The sequence below is a fragment of the Schistocerca serialis genome, chromosome 9 (genome assembly GCF_023864345.2).
Source record: "Schistocerca serialis cubense isolate TAMUIC-IGC-003099 chromosome 9, iqSchSeri2.2, whole genome shotgun sequence".
In the NCBI taxonomy this organism is placed as follows: domain Eukaryota; kingdom Metazoa; phylum Arthropoda; class Insecta; order Orthoptera; family Acrididae; genus Schistocerca; species Schistocerca serialis.
This window is the reverse complement of record NC_064646.1, coordinates 2,373,160-2,386,754: the sequence shown is the minus strand read 5'-3', so window position 1 is coordinate 2,386,754 and position 13,595 is coordinate 2,373,160.

Below are 13,595 nucleotides of genomic sequence, written 5' to 3'. Positions count from 1 at the left end.
TCCCACGGCCGTCAGTAGTTCCAATGGAATATTGTCTACTCCGGGGCCTTGTTTCGACTCAGGTCTTTCAGTGCTCTGTCAAACTCTTCACGCAGTATCATATCTCCCATTTCATCTTCATCTACATCCTCTTCCATTTCCATAATATTGTCCTCAAGTACATCGCCCTTGTATAGACCCTCTATATACTCCTTCCACCTTTCTGCTTTCCCTTCTTTGCTTAGAACTGGGTTTCCATCTGAGCTGTTGATATTCATACAGGTGGTTCTCTTTTCTCCAAAGGTCTCTTTAATTTTCCTGTAGGCAGTATCTGTCCTACCCTTAGTGAGATAAGCCTCTACATCCTTACATTTGTCCTCTAGCCATCCCTGCTTAACCATTTTGCACTTCCTGTCGATCTCATTTTTGAGACGTTTGTATTCCTTTTTGCCTGTTTCACTTACTGCATTTTTATATTTTCTCCTTTCATCAATTAAATTCAATATTTCTTCTGTTACCCAAGGATTTCTACTAGCCCTCGTCTTTTTACCTACTTGATCCTCTGCTGCCTTCACTACTTCATCCCTCAAAGCTACCCATTCTTCTTCTACTGTATTTATTTCCCCCATTCCTGTCAATTGCTCCCTTATGCTCTCTCTGAATCTCTGTACAACCTCTGGTTCTTTTAGTTTATCCAGGTCCCATCTCCTTAAATTCCCACCTTTTTGCAGTTTCTTCAGTTTCAATCTGCAGTTCATAACCAATAGATTGTGGTCAGAGTCCACATCTGCCCCTGGAAATGTCTTACAATTTAAAACCTGGTTCCTAAATCTCTGTCTTACCATTATATAATCTATCTGATACCTTTTAGTATCTCCAGGGTTCTTCCATGTATACAACCTTCTTTCATGATTCTTAAACCAAGTGTTAGTTATGATTATGTTGTGCTCTGTGCAAAATTCTACCAGGCGGCTTCCTCTTTCATTTCTGTCCCCCAATCCATATTCACCTACTATGTTTCCTTCTCTCCCTTTTCCTTCACTCGAATTCCAGTCACCCATGGCTATTAAATTTTCGTCTCCCTTCACAATCTGAATAATTTCTTTTATTTCATCATACATTTCTTCAATTTCTTCGTCATCTGCAGAGCTAGTTGGCATATAAACTTGTACTACTGTAGTAGGTGTGGGCTTCGTATCTATCTTGGCAACAATATATTCGTAATGTCTCCAAATTGAACACTGCTTCACTACTGCTGTATCTAAACCTATATAATTCCTCTGCACTTCACGTTCAATTACTTAACAAAGGACGAAGGAACCGCTTTCTAATTGTATCTCTATCGCTCCGCTCTCGGATAGCATGTGATGAAAATGAACTCCTAAAGCATTTCGTATGAGCACAGATTTACCTTTTACATACCGCCATGATCAGTCCCCGTGTGTAAGAGGAGAACAACAAAAAATTTCGACAGTCAGAGGAGAATGTTGCAGATTGAAAATTCGTGAACACGTATTGCTGCAATAAAAGTCTTAAGATTCCTACACACTTACCATACATCCTCCTTCCCCCCTGCACGAAACGAGACACGTCTGAATTTTTTTAGAATTCTCTCAACCTATCCCCATGACTTCACCACGAAAAATGTAATAAAATGTATGCCGTCAACAGTTCCTGTTCTTGCAATGTTTCGCCATCGTCTGGCGGAGTATAATCTCTGGTGTTTAGTTCCAGTGTCAGCTATTTGATACAGCAGTGATAGTAGTAGAATGTACTTAATGCGGTATATGGTTTTACGCGTTTACTACTGAGAGAATGAGTAAGCAGTGGTGAGTAGTTCGGCAGAAAGTGGAGTGGCGAGTAAGCTGGCGGAGTGGCTATTAGCGGCAGTTAAGCGCCCGGCGGTGAGCGCGCTTTATCCGAGTGCTGCCTGGCGGAATGGATCCCGGATGGGTCAGTGGGCTGGATGGGGCGAGCACGCGCTCAGCCTGATTCCATCAGCCGATTGCGTCTCTGGCGGTCGATGGCCGTAATCCGACGCGACAGGCGTCTGGCTCCGCTCGCGGACGCCGGGGTCGCCTTATGCTGCACTTTCTGGGAAAGGCCACGATTTTCCCCTCCAGACATATTTCTTTATTTAGCGAGTTGCCTTCCTACACTCCCTTCACAACAGTACTCCAGACTGAGCCATGAGCAACGGGCCTGGGTGGTTCACTTTGTTGCGGGTTTATGTGTATCCACACATAAAATTACATATTTTACCCGAATATCTCGTTATGTTACAGTTTTCCACCACCCTTCGATTCCGTCTTCATGGGACTTTACTGTTTTATTTACCGTTATTCACTGTTTGTTTTGTAATACTGCTCTACTGTGGTCCACGTAATTACTGCGGCCGAGTGGGAGGATTATACACTCTGCCATTGTTTCTGGAGCATTCCCTGCAACCAGTGTCTGGCTATTAAGCTGTGAAGCTCCTTAAGAAGTAAGTGGATCTGAGTGCTTTAACATTCCCAGACGTCACCATCGGCTATGAAAGCATTGTGTGGCTTCCTCGTGTGTTTTGTTTTTTACATATCAGTAGAAGTTCAATTATTCACTACACGTACAGTGTCATTCGCTCATTTTGATCATAGGCCGATAGAGTATGTATAACCGGTTACTCAGCGCCTGAGGCTTCATTACGCAGTTTGAAAACTCTCCACAATGGCGCTACAATAGCTGTTGTAAGACGTGTATATTTCTATTGTCTATTGTCAAACCACAATTTATGAAAGATGTTTATATCTTATTAATAGTATTAAGTAGGAATAATTAATATTTGTCATGTTGAAAATAATTGTGGTAGCAGGGAATGTCTGCACCAAAGTATTGTTGACAAGAGAGACCGCACTTTAGCGTTCGTAGGAAGTCAGTAGTAAGCGAGAAGTGAAGCGAGTCGGTAGCAGGTCTGAAGCGAGAGGTTGAGAGGAGCGGTGTGCCTGCCAGCCACTAGCTATGATTTACAAGAGATTATAAAAGGATGTACAGAGACATCAACAGACTATTATAATAAGAGGAACTAATATTATTGAATTAATTTTTTGAGAGGCTCAAGAGTACTGAAGCTATGTTTGCGCAATGCTAGTTGTAAGATTATTGTAAAAAGTAAGTCCTATTTGAACGTTTGTAAAATCATTTTATTCAGAATATAATTAATTTTTGCCAGTAATGTTGCATTACTGATTATAATCCATCCCAAAAACCATCAACATAAAACTTAGCAAACATTTTATTCTTGTCAAGAAAAAGTGTAACTACGAATTACGTAATTTCAGTCAAATTAATTAAAGAATAACGTTAGCTTTGCTAATAAATACAGCCACTTATTATGACAGCCCACCAGCAGTTAATAGAGTATAGTAAACCAGAGTAAGTATTTTCACGTCGCAGTTCGATGTAGCAGTCAGATGGTGATCTAGTAACAGTAAAACAAAAAGGTAAGGAAATGTTTTGGGTTATTGCAGATAACGACTGAGGGCCACGACGACGACACATTCTATGTTTCGTCGAAATAATCAGAAAATCACTTTTAATAAGCAGCAGTTAAATTTGTTTGCGAAGATTGAGAAAGAGAATAAATTTCAAATGGAAGATTTCTAAGCAAGAGATAGAAATGCTAAGGGAAGGTTACATAGGTTATTGTAAAAGGGAAGGTTATCAATAGCAAAAGAGATATAGAGGAGACGGGAAGGTTTCACTGTTCAACAACGGTTTCGCGTAATTTCATTTAAAGATGTCATTTTATAAAACATTTGTACTTGCAGAATTACAAACAGTTTTAGAAGATTTTTCAATAACTCAAGATTCATGATGCTTATCCTTCCCCCTCCACGCCACCTCCCTTCTCCAATTGCGTTATGGCATTTTACTACGCTAGTTATTCACAGAAAACACATTTATGGTCATAGAAGCAAAGACGATGTTATGTACGCTATTTTAAGGGTGTCATTCCTAAACCTATTCGCTTCCCACCCTCTACAAATATCTACAATTTTTATGTTTGTTAATTTTTCAGTTCTCGTACCTACAATTGCACCTTATGATTTGTTACATAGATATACAGGGTGTTTCAAAAATGACCGGTATATTTGAAATGGCAATAAAAACTAAACGAGCAGCGATAGAAATACACCGTTTGTTGCAATATGCTTGGGACAACAGTACATTTTCAGGCAGACAAACTTTCGAAATTACAGTAGTTACAATTTTCAACAACAGATGGCGCTGCAAGTGATGTGAAAGATATAGAAGACCACGCAGTCTGTGGGTGCGCCATTCTGTACGTCGTCTTTCTGCTGTAAGCGTGTGCTGTTCACAATGTGCAAGTGTGCTGTGGACAACATGGTTTATTCCTTAGAACAGAGGATTTTTCTGGTGTTGGAATTCCACCGCCTAGAACACAGTGTTGTTGCAACAAGACAAAGTTTTCAACGGAGGTTTAATGTAACCAAAGGACCGAAAAGCGATACAATAAAAGACCTGTTTGAGAAATTTCAATGGACTGTGAAGGTGATGGATGAACGTGCTGGAAAGGTAGGGCGACCGCGTACGGCAACCACAGAGGGCAACGCGCAGCTAGTGCAGCAGGTGATCCAACAGCGGCCTCGGGTTTCCGTTCGCCGTGTTGCAGCTGCGGTCCAAATAACGCCAACGTCCACGTATCGTCTCATGCGCCAGAGTTTACACCTCTATCCATACAAAATTCAAACGCGGCAACCCCTCAGCGCCGCTACCATTGCTGCACTAGAGACATTCGCTAACGATATAGTGCACAGGATTGATGACGGCGATATGCATGTGGGCAGCATTTGGTTTACTGACGAAGCTTATTTTTACATGGACGGCTTCGTCAATAAACAGAACTGGCGCATATGGGGAACCGAAAAGCCCCATGTTGCAGTCCCATCGTCCCTGCATCCTCAAAATGTACTGGTCTGGGCCGCCATTTCTTCCAAAGGAATCATTGGCCTATTTTTCAGATCCGAAACGATTACTGCATCACGCTATCTGGACATTCTTCGTGAATTTGTGGCGGTACAAACTGCCTTAGACGACACTGCGAACACCTCGTGGTTTATGCAAGATGGTGCCCGGCCACATCGCACGGCCGACGTCTTTAATTTCCTGAATGAATATTTCGATGATCGTGTGATTGCTTTGGGCTATCCGAAACATACAGGAGGCGGCGTGGATTGGCCTCCCTATTCGCCAGACATGAACCCCTGTGACTTCTTTCTGTGGGGACACTTGAAAGACCAGGTGTACCGCCAGAATCCAGAAACAATTGAACAGCTGAAGCAGTACATCTCATCTGCATGTGAAGCCATTCCGCCAGACACGTTGTCAAAGGTTTCGGGTGATTTCATTCAGACTAAGCCATATTATTGCTACGCATGGTGGATATGTGGAAAATATCGTACTGTAGAGTTTCCCAGACCGCAGCGCCATCTGTTGTTGACAATTGTAACTACTGTAATTTCGAAAGCTTGTCTGCCTGAAAATGTACTGTTGTCCCAAGCATATTGCAACAAACGGTGTATTTCTATCGCTGCTCAATTAGTTTTTATTACCGTTTCAAATATACCGGTCATTTTTGAAACACGCTGTACCTACTTCCGCTCGAGTTTCCTTTGATTCTTGGGGAAAAAATTGTGACAAGTTATACTCTAAATTCAGCGTCACTGGGACAAATTACAAACTTAGCCTTTCGAAAATTCATCCATCCTTCAAGCGAAAGCCATTAATCATGCCCATTTGACGTCAGTTATATTGCTCCGTTTCCTCATTACAACAACGACTGCACTTTTTCCCTTGTCCACCCATACCCTCTGTACGCCCTGTACACCATCTTGCTACTGCTACCACCTGCCGTTTGAGTGGATATTGCACGTTGACGTCGGACCCAGGCGGTGGTCATAGTAATGTTCCTGGACCGTGTATGTCTTCATCAGGACTGAAGATCAGGAATGGAGCCTCGCGTAACTGCAGCAGATTATACCGGGATTATAGCTACAAAGATGTTGTGGTCTATAGTACAGAGACTGGTTTGATGCAGCTCTCCATGCTACTCTGTCCTGTGATAGCTTCCTTATCTCCAAGTAACTACTGCATCCTACATCCTTCTGAATATGCTTAGTGTATTCGCCTCTTGGTTTCCCTCTACGACTTTTAGCCTCCGCGCTGCCCCCAATTCCAAATTGGTGATTCCTTGATGCCTCAGAACACGTCATACCAACCGAACCCTTCTTCTAGCCAAGTTGTGCCACAAATTCCCCTTCTCCCCAATTCTATTCAGTACTTCCTCATTAGTTAGGTGGTCTACCCCTGTAATCTTCAGCATTCGTCTGTAGCACCACATTTAGAAATCTTCTATTCTCTTCTTGTCTAAACTATTTATAGTCCATGTTTCACATCCGTACATGGTACACTCCATAAATTACTTTTAGAAAAGACATCCTTACACTTCAATCTATACTCGATGTTAACAAATTTCTCTTCTTCAGAAACGCTTTTCTTGCCATTGCCAGTCTACATTTTATATCCTCTCTACTTCGACCATCATCAGTTATTTTGTTCCCCAAATAACGGAGCTCATCTACTACTGTAATTGTCTCAGTTTCAATCTAATTCCTTCAGCATTACCTGATTTAATTCGACTACATTCCATTATTCTCGTTTTGCTTTTGTTGATGTTCATCTTATACCATCCTTTCAAGATAATGGGCCGGCCGCGGTGGCCGAACGGCTCTAGGCGCTGCAGTCCGGAACCGCGCGACTACTACGGTCGCAGGTTCGAATCCTGTCTCGGGCATGGATGTGTGTGATGTCCTTAGGTTAGTTAGGTTTAAGTCGTTCTTAGTTCTAGGGGACTGATGACCTCAGATGTTAAGTCCCATACTGCTCAAAGCCATTTGAACCATTTTTTCAAGACAATGTCAATTCCGTTCAACTGCTGCTCCAGGTCCTTTGCTGTCTCTGATAGAATTACAATGCCATCGACAACATTAAAATTTATATTTCAGCCCGATGGATTTTAATTCCTACTCCGTTTTTTTCTTTTGTTTCCATTACTGCTTGCTCAATATACATATCGAACAACATCGGGGATAGGCTACAGCTCGGTCTCACCAACCACTGCTTCCCTTTCATGCCCCTCGACTTTTACAACTGCCATCTGGTTTCTCTTTTAATTGTAAATAGCCTTTCGCTCCCTGTATTTTATACCTGCCACCTTCAGAATTTGACAGAGAGTATTCCAGTCAACATTGTCAAAAGCCTTTCCTACGTCTACACATGCTAGAAACGTAGGTTCGCCTTTCCTTAATCTATCTTCTACGATAAGTTGTAGGGTCAAAACTGCCTCACGTGTTTTAACATTTCTACGAAATCCAAACTGATCTTCCCTGAGGTCGGCTTCTACGTGTTTCTCCATTCGCCTGCAAAGAATTCGCGTTAGTAATATGCAGCCTTGACTTAGTAAGCTGGTAGTTCGGTAATTTTCACACCTGTCAACACCTGATGTCTTTGGGATTAGAATTATTATATTCTTCTTGAAGTCTGAGGGTATTTCGCCTGTCTCATACATCTTGCTCACCAGATGGTAGAGGCTGCCAGGGTTGGCTCTCCCAAAGCTACCAGTAGTTGTAATGGAATGTTGTCTTCTCCCGGGGTCTTGTTTCGATTTAGGTCTTTCAGTGGTCTGCGAAATTCTTCACGCAGAATCATATCTCCTAGTTCCTCTTCATCTACGTCCTCTTTCATTTCCATAACATTGCCCTCAAGTACATCGTCCTTGTATAGATTTTCTATATACTACTTCCATCTTTCTGCTTTGCCTCCTTTGCTTAGAACTGGTATTCCATCTGAGTTTTTGATATTCATACAAGTAGTTCTCCTTTCTCTAAGGTCTCTTTAAATTTCCTGTAGGCAGTATCTATCTTACCCCCTAGTGATATTTGCGTCTACATCCTTACATTTGTCCTTTAGCTACCCTTGCATAGCCATTCTGCACTTCCTGTCGACCTTATTTTTGAGACGTTTGAATTCCTTTTTGCCTGCTTCTTTTACTGCATTTTTATATTTTCTTCTTTCATCAATTAAATTCAATATCATTTCTGTTACCCAAGGATTTCTTCTACCGTATTTCTTTCCCCTGTTGTTATCTACCGTTCCCTAATGTTATCTCTGAATCTCTCTGGTTCTTTCAGTTTATCCAGGTCTCATTACCATAAATTACTACCTTTTTGCACTCTCTTCAGTTTTAATCTACAGTTCATAATCAATAGCTTGTCGTCAGAGTCCACATCTGCCCCTGGAAATGTCTTTCCATTATATAACTTATCTGAAACCTACCAGTATCTCCAGGCCTCTTCCACGTATACAACCTCCTTCCATGATGCTTAAACCACCTGTTAGCTGTGATTAAGTTATGTTCTGTGCAAAATTCTACCAGGCGGCTTCCTCTTTCGTTGCTTACCCTCATTCCGTATTCACCTACTACTATTCCATCTCTTCCTTTTCGTACTATCGAATTCCAGTCCCCAACGACTATTAAATTTTCATCTCCCTGCTATGATGTTATGTCAATGCATTATGAATTCTAGTTAATCAATGAATCAGTGTACATTTTTTATTTTTATGTTTTAAATTTTTTTCTTGTGAGCTGTAGGTCCTGCAAACTGGTTTGATGCGACCAGCCACAGGACTTCCCTTATGCCAACCGTAGGCACTTGCATGCTATGGCCACAACTGTTTCTTGAATGTATTCCAATCTCTGTGTTTTCCTACAGTTTTAGCCCTCTGCACCTCTCTGTAGCACCGCGCAAGTCCTTTCTGTACCTTCTTTCTTCAGTTTTCTCCATTATGTTCATTTCTTCCTCAACTCTGTGGAAAAACCATTCATTCCATATGAAATCAGTCTATCTACCTTTGAAAAGTCTTCTATTGCATCTGTCTGAAACGTCTGAATTTCCTCCTTTTCCCGTTTTCTCACAGTCCACGATCATTTCCATACAATGCTATGTTCCAAACGCACGTTCTGGGCAATAACTTCTTAAGACCTACCTTTGATACTAGGAAACTTTTTTCTCTTAGGAATTCCCTCTTTATCCGTACTGGTCTGCTTCTTGAGTCTTCCTTGCTTCGTCCGTCCGATGTTATTTTGCTTCGAAGACAGCCGAATTCCCACTTCGAAATTGATTTTACCTGTCATCTCAGTTCTACTACTGCTACTGACTATTTCTTTGGCCTACGCTCAGTTCATATTCTGTATTCATTAAACTGTTAATTCCATTCAATGTATCTTTCATGTCTTATTCACTTTCACTGAAGATAGTGTTGTCACAGTGAATCATATCAACGATTCCTTTCACCATGAACGTTAAACCCAATCTTGAAGTATCCTTTTGTTTCATCATCTCTTCTTCATCATATATGTTGAATATTACGTCTTACACTTTTAATAATAACAGTATTCCACTCTTGTATTGCTAGTATTACCCCTTGGTTGCTGTACATCTCCTATACTACCCATCGAGCTCTGTACCTTAAAGCCGTTTCCCTGAGAATTTTGAGCATCTTGCCACGGTTTTTCTAGACCGACAAATCGTGCAAGATGTATTGATCTCCCATTTGTCTTGCTTCACTAATCGGAACGTCAGGACTGCCCCTTTTGTTCCTTTACATTCCCGGGGGCCAGACTGATTTTTATCTAACATATCCTCAATTTTCCATTCTTCTTTGTGTTATTCTTGTCGGATACTAGAAAACATGAGATGTAAAGCTGATGGTTCTCACTTATCTCTTCTAGCTGTCATCGGCAAGGTGTGGATGACATTTTCCAAAAGTGCGATGGTATGTACCCAGTTCAAAAAATGGTTCAAATTGTTCGAAGCACTATGGGAGTTAACATGTGAGGTCATCTGTTCCCTAGAATTAGAACTACGTGAACCTAACTAACCTAAGGACATCACACACATCCATCCCCGAGGCAGGATTGGAACCTGCGACCGTAGCAGCCGCGTCGTTCCGGACTGAAGCGCCTAGAACGTTCGGCCACAACGGCCGGCTATATATATCCAGTCTCATAGCTGTTGCACCTCAGCTGGAGTAGTAGTCCCCCCCCCCCCCCACTGAGTTTATAATATTAGAAAATATGTTGTGTCTCCTTTCCACCTTCGATAGCAAGCTTTCCAACGTTCCGTTAAACTGTGCCTCTAATACCGGATCGCTTACGTGTTTCACATCGGCTCCCATTTCACCTACCACATCAGATGAGTGCTCCCCCTCGTACAGGCCTTCAATGCCCTCCAGAATGAGATTTTCACTCTGCAGCGGATTGTGCGCTGATATGAAACTTCCTGGCAGATTAAAACTGTGTGGCGGACCGAGACTCGAACACGAGACTTTTGCCTTTCGCGGGCAAGTGCTCTACCATTTGAACTACCCAAACACGACTCACGCCCCCTCCTCACAGCTTCACTTCTGCAGTTTGGAAGGTAGGAGACAAGGTACTGGCAGAATTGAAGCTGTGAGGGCGGGCGTGAGCCGTGCTTGGGTAGCTCGGATGGTACAGCACTTTCCCGCGAAAGTCTCGGTCCGGCACACAGTTTTAATCTGCCAGGAAGTTTCACTTTAGTGCCCTCTTTCGACGTGTCGCCTGACCCCAGTGCGCTTAACACTATAACTCTCACTAGACTTGAAACTATGACGACCTTGCTTTAATTTTACCAAGGCCTTTTTCATTTTTCTGTCTGCTGAATCAGTATGTTTTCGATTTCTTTACATTTTTCCTGCTACCATTTGACCTTTCCTTCCACACTCTTCCTATTTAGTTCATTTCTGTTTGAGGTATATTGCTGTATTTGTGTCGTTCTCTGAACATTTTTGTTATCTCCTTCTTTCATTGATCGACTGAAGTATTTCTTCTGTTATCCAAGGTGTCTTCGCAGTTATCTATCTATGTTGCACTACTGTTAATTCCCTTTTACGTGATATTCATAACACTTCAACTTAAATTCCTTCCGTACTAGTACTATCTACAGCCTCATCATTCATTGCCGGCCGAAGTGGCCGAGCGGTTAAAGGCGCTACAGTCTGGAACCGCACGACCGCTACAGTCGCAGGTTGGAATCCTGCCTCGGGCATGGATGTGTGTGATGTCCTTAGGTTAGTTAGGTTTAAGTAGTTCGAAGTTCTAGGGGACTTATGACCACAGCAGTTGAGTCCCATAGTGCTCAGAGCCATTTTTCATCATTCAGTAGATAGAACAGTAAATTTCAGTAGTCACTAGTGTGTTATGGGTACAGAAGGTGAAACAGCAATCCGTTCCACGACAAAGTTATGGAAATGATACTGTCTTGGGCTAAATTAGTACATGTGACAGTGGGGTTTTCTCTTGATCAGCCGAACAATAGCAGACACCAAAAGATTAGTAAACACTTTTTCAACACGTACACTGCCGGATCAAATGCATCCAGACAGTTGTTACTGATATTAATATGGGGTGTGTCTACCCATCGCCTTTATGGTGGCTTGATCTCTGCTGGGGACACATTCAATGGGATGGCTGTTGATATACTTTCCGGGATGTGAGGTCGTGGTCCAAGAACTTTTCTGCTCCTTACGTTTCGTCCAGAACTGCGCTGGACTTCCTCAGAGGCGCTGCTCCGCTGAGTCTTGCCGACTGACTGGTCGGGTGTCTGAGAGCGACTTATATATTGTGAGAAAGGGGGGCGTGGTTAAATTCCAGGCACCTAACTGATTTTGAGAAATCCTCCCCGTAGAGTCTTATGATTGTAGAATGAAGGCTTTCACGACCGGGTGACATGGACGAAACGTAAGGAGCAGAAAAGTTCTTGGACCACAACCTCACATCCCGGAAAGTATATCAACAGCCATGTCACCCGGTCGTGAAAGCCTTCATTCTACAATCAGATGACTCTACGGGGAGGATTTCTCAAAATCAGTTAGGCGCCTGGAATTTAACCACGCCCCCCTTTCTCACAATACATAAGTCGCTCTCAGACACCCGACCAGTCAGTCGGCAAGACTCAGCGGAGCAGCGCCTCTGAGGAAGTCCAGCGCAGTTCTGGACGAAACGTAAGGAGCAGAAAAGTTCTTGGACCACGACCTCACATCCCGGAAAGTATATCAACAGCCATGCCACCCGGTCGTGAAAGCCTTCATTTTAAATTCAATGGGATGTCTGAAGGTCTGTGGAAAACTGGCATCACAATCTTATTCAAAAGCCGAAACCAGAGAAAGTAATGTTACACGCTGCGTTCTGGAGCGAAGTAGACCTTCTACCTCATCTCAAAAGCCTTACATTGTGTTCAGGTGGGAAACCTGAGTAGGTCAGTCCACTTCAGGAAAGTTACTGTTCAGAAACCATTGCTTCAAAGATGCTGCCTTATGACAGGGTACATAGTTATACCGATGCAGTCATCGACTTCTAATTGTTCTGAACTCTGCGCAGCACACAATACTATACGATACGATCATATCACTACACATCTAGCATTTTCTAAAGCTAAATAAGAAGAACAGTTTGTAACCACGGAAAACGCCCCTATACTGTAGCACCACCCCTTACTTACTTCACTGTTGGCACCACACTAAATGGCAGAGAACGTTCGCAAAAGCATTCGCGAAACCCAAACCCTTCGCTCGGTCTACCCATGGATGAAACGTGATGTCACTCAAATTCATTCTTTTCCTCTCATGTAATAACCAGTGGTGTAACTCCTTATACAACCTCATGGAGCTGTTCGACCACCGCCCGCATTCTTCTTAACTCCCTCCGCTGCTGCTGCTGCTGCTGCTAGTACTTTTCAACTCACAAGTGATTTCTTTGGCTGTTTTGATCCAACTTTTTACAAGCAATGTACTCAATACTCGGTAGTCCCTGACAATCACTACACGAAGTATACCTGATCTTGAGTTATCTGTGGCTGTTAAACTTCACAATCGCACCAACTGTTGACTTGCCGTAGCTCTAGAAGGGTTGGAATGTCAGTGAGATCTAGTGACTGACCCATTCTGTTGTCAATGCTTCTCTGGTGACAGCACTACGCCTTCGCCTGCTTTTACACACACATCAAAGAAAGTTTTGCATCACGTCGGTTCCGAGAGTTCCGGAACAACATAAACATCATTTACGCCCTTTTTATTGCTCATGAAAACCACACAGTGCACGTTGTACCACCACACATCGAGACCTTCAGAGGTGGTGGTCCAGACTGCTGTATTCACCAGTACCTCTAATACCCAGTAGCACGTCCTCTTGCATTGATGCATGCCTGTATTCTTCGTGGAATACTATCTACAAGTTCACCAAGGCACAAGTCCAGATTTTCCCACTCCTCAACGGCGATTCAGCGTAGATCCCTCAGAGTGGTTGGTGATTCACGTCGTCCATAAACAGCCCTTTTCAATCTATCCCAGGCATGTTCGATAGGGTTCATGTCTGGCGAACATGCTGGCCACTCTAGTCGACCGATGTCGTTATCCTAAAGGAAGTCATTCGCAAGATGTGCACGAGGAGGGTGGGGGGCGAATTGTCGTGCATGAAGACG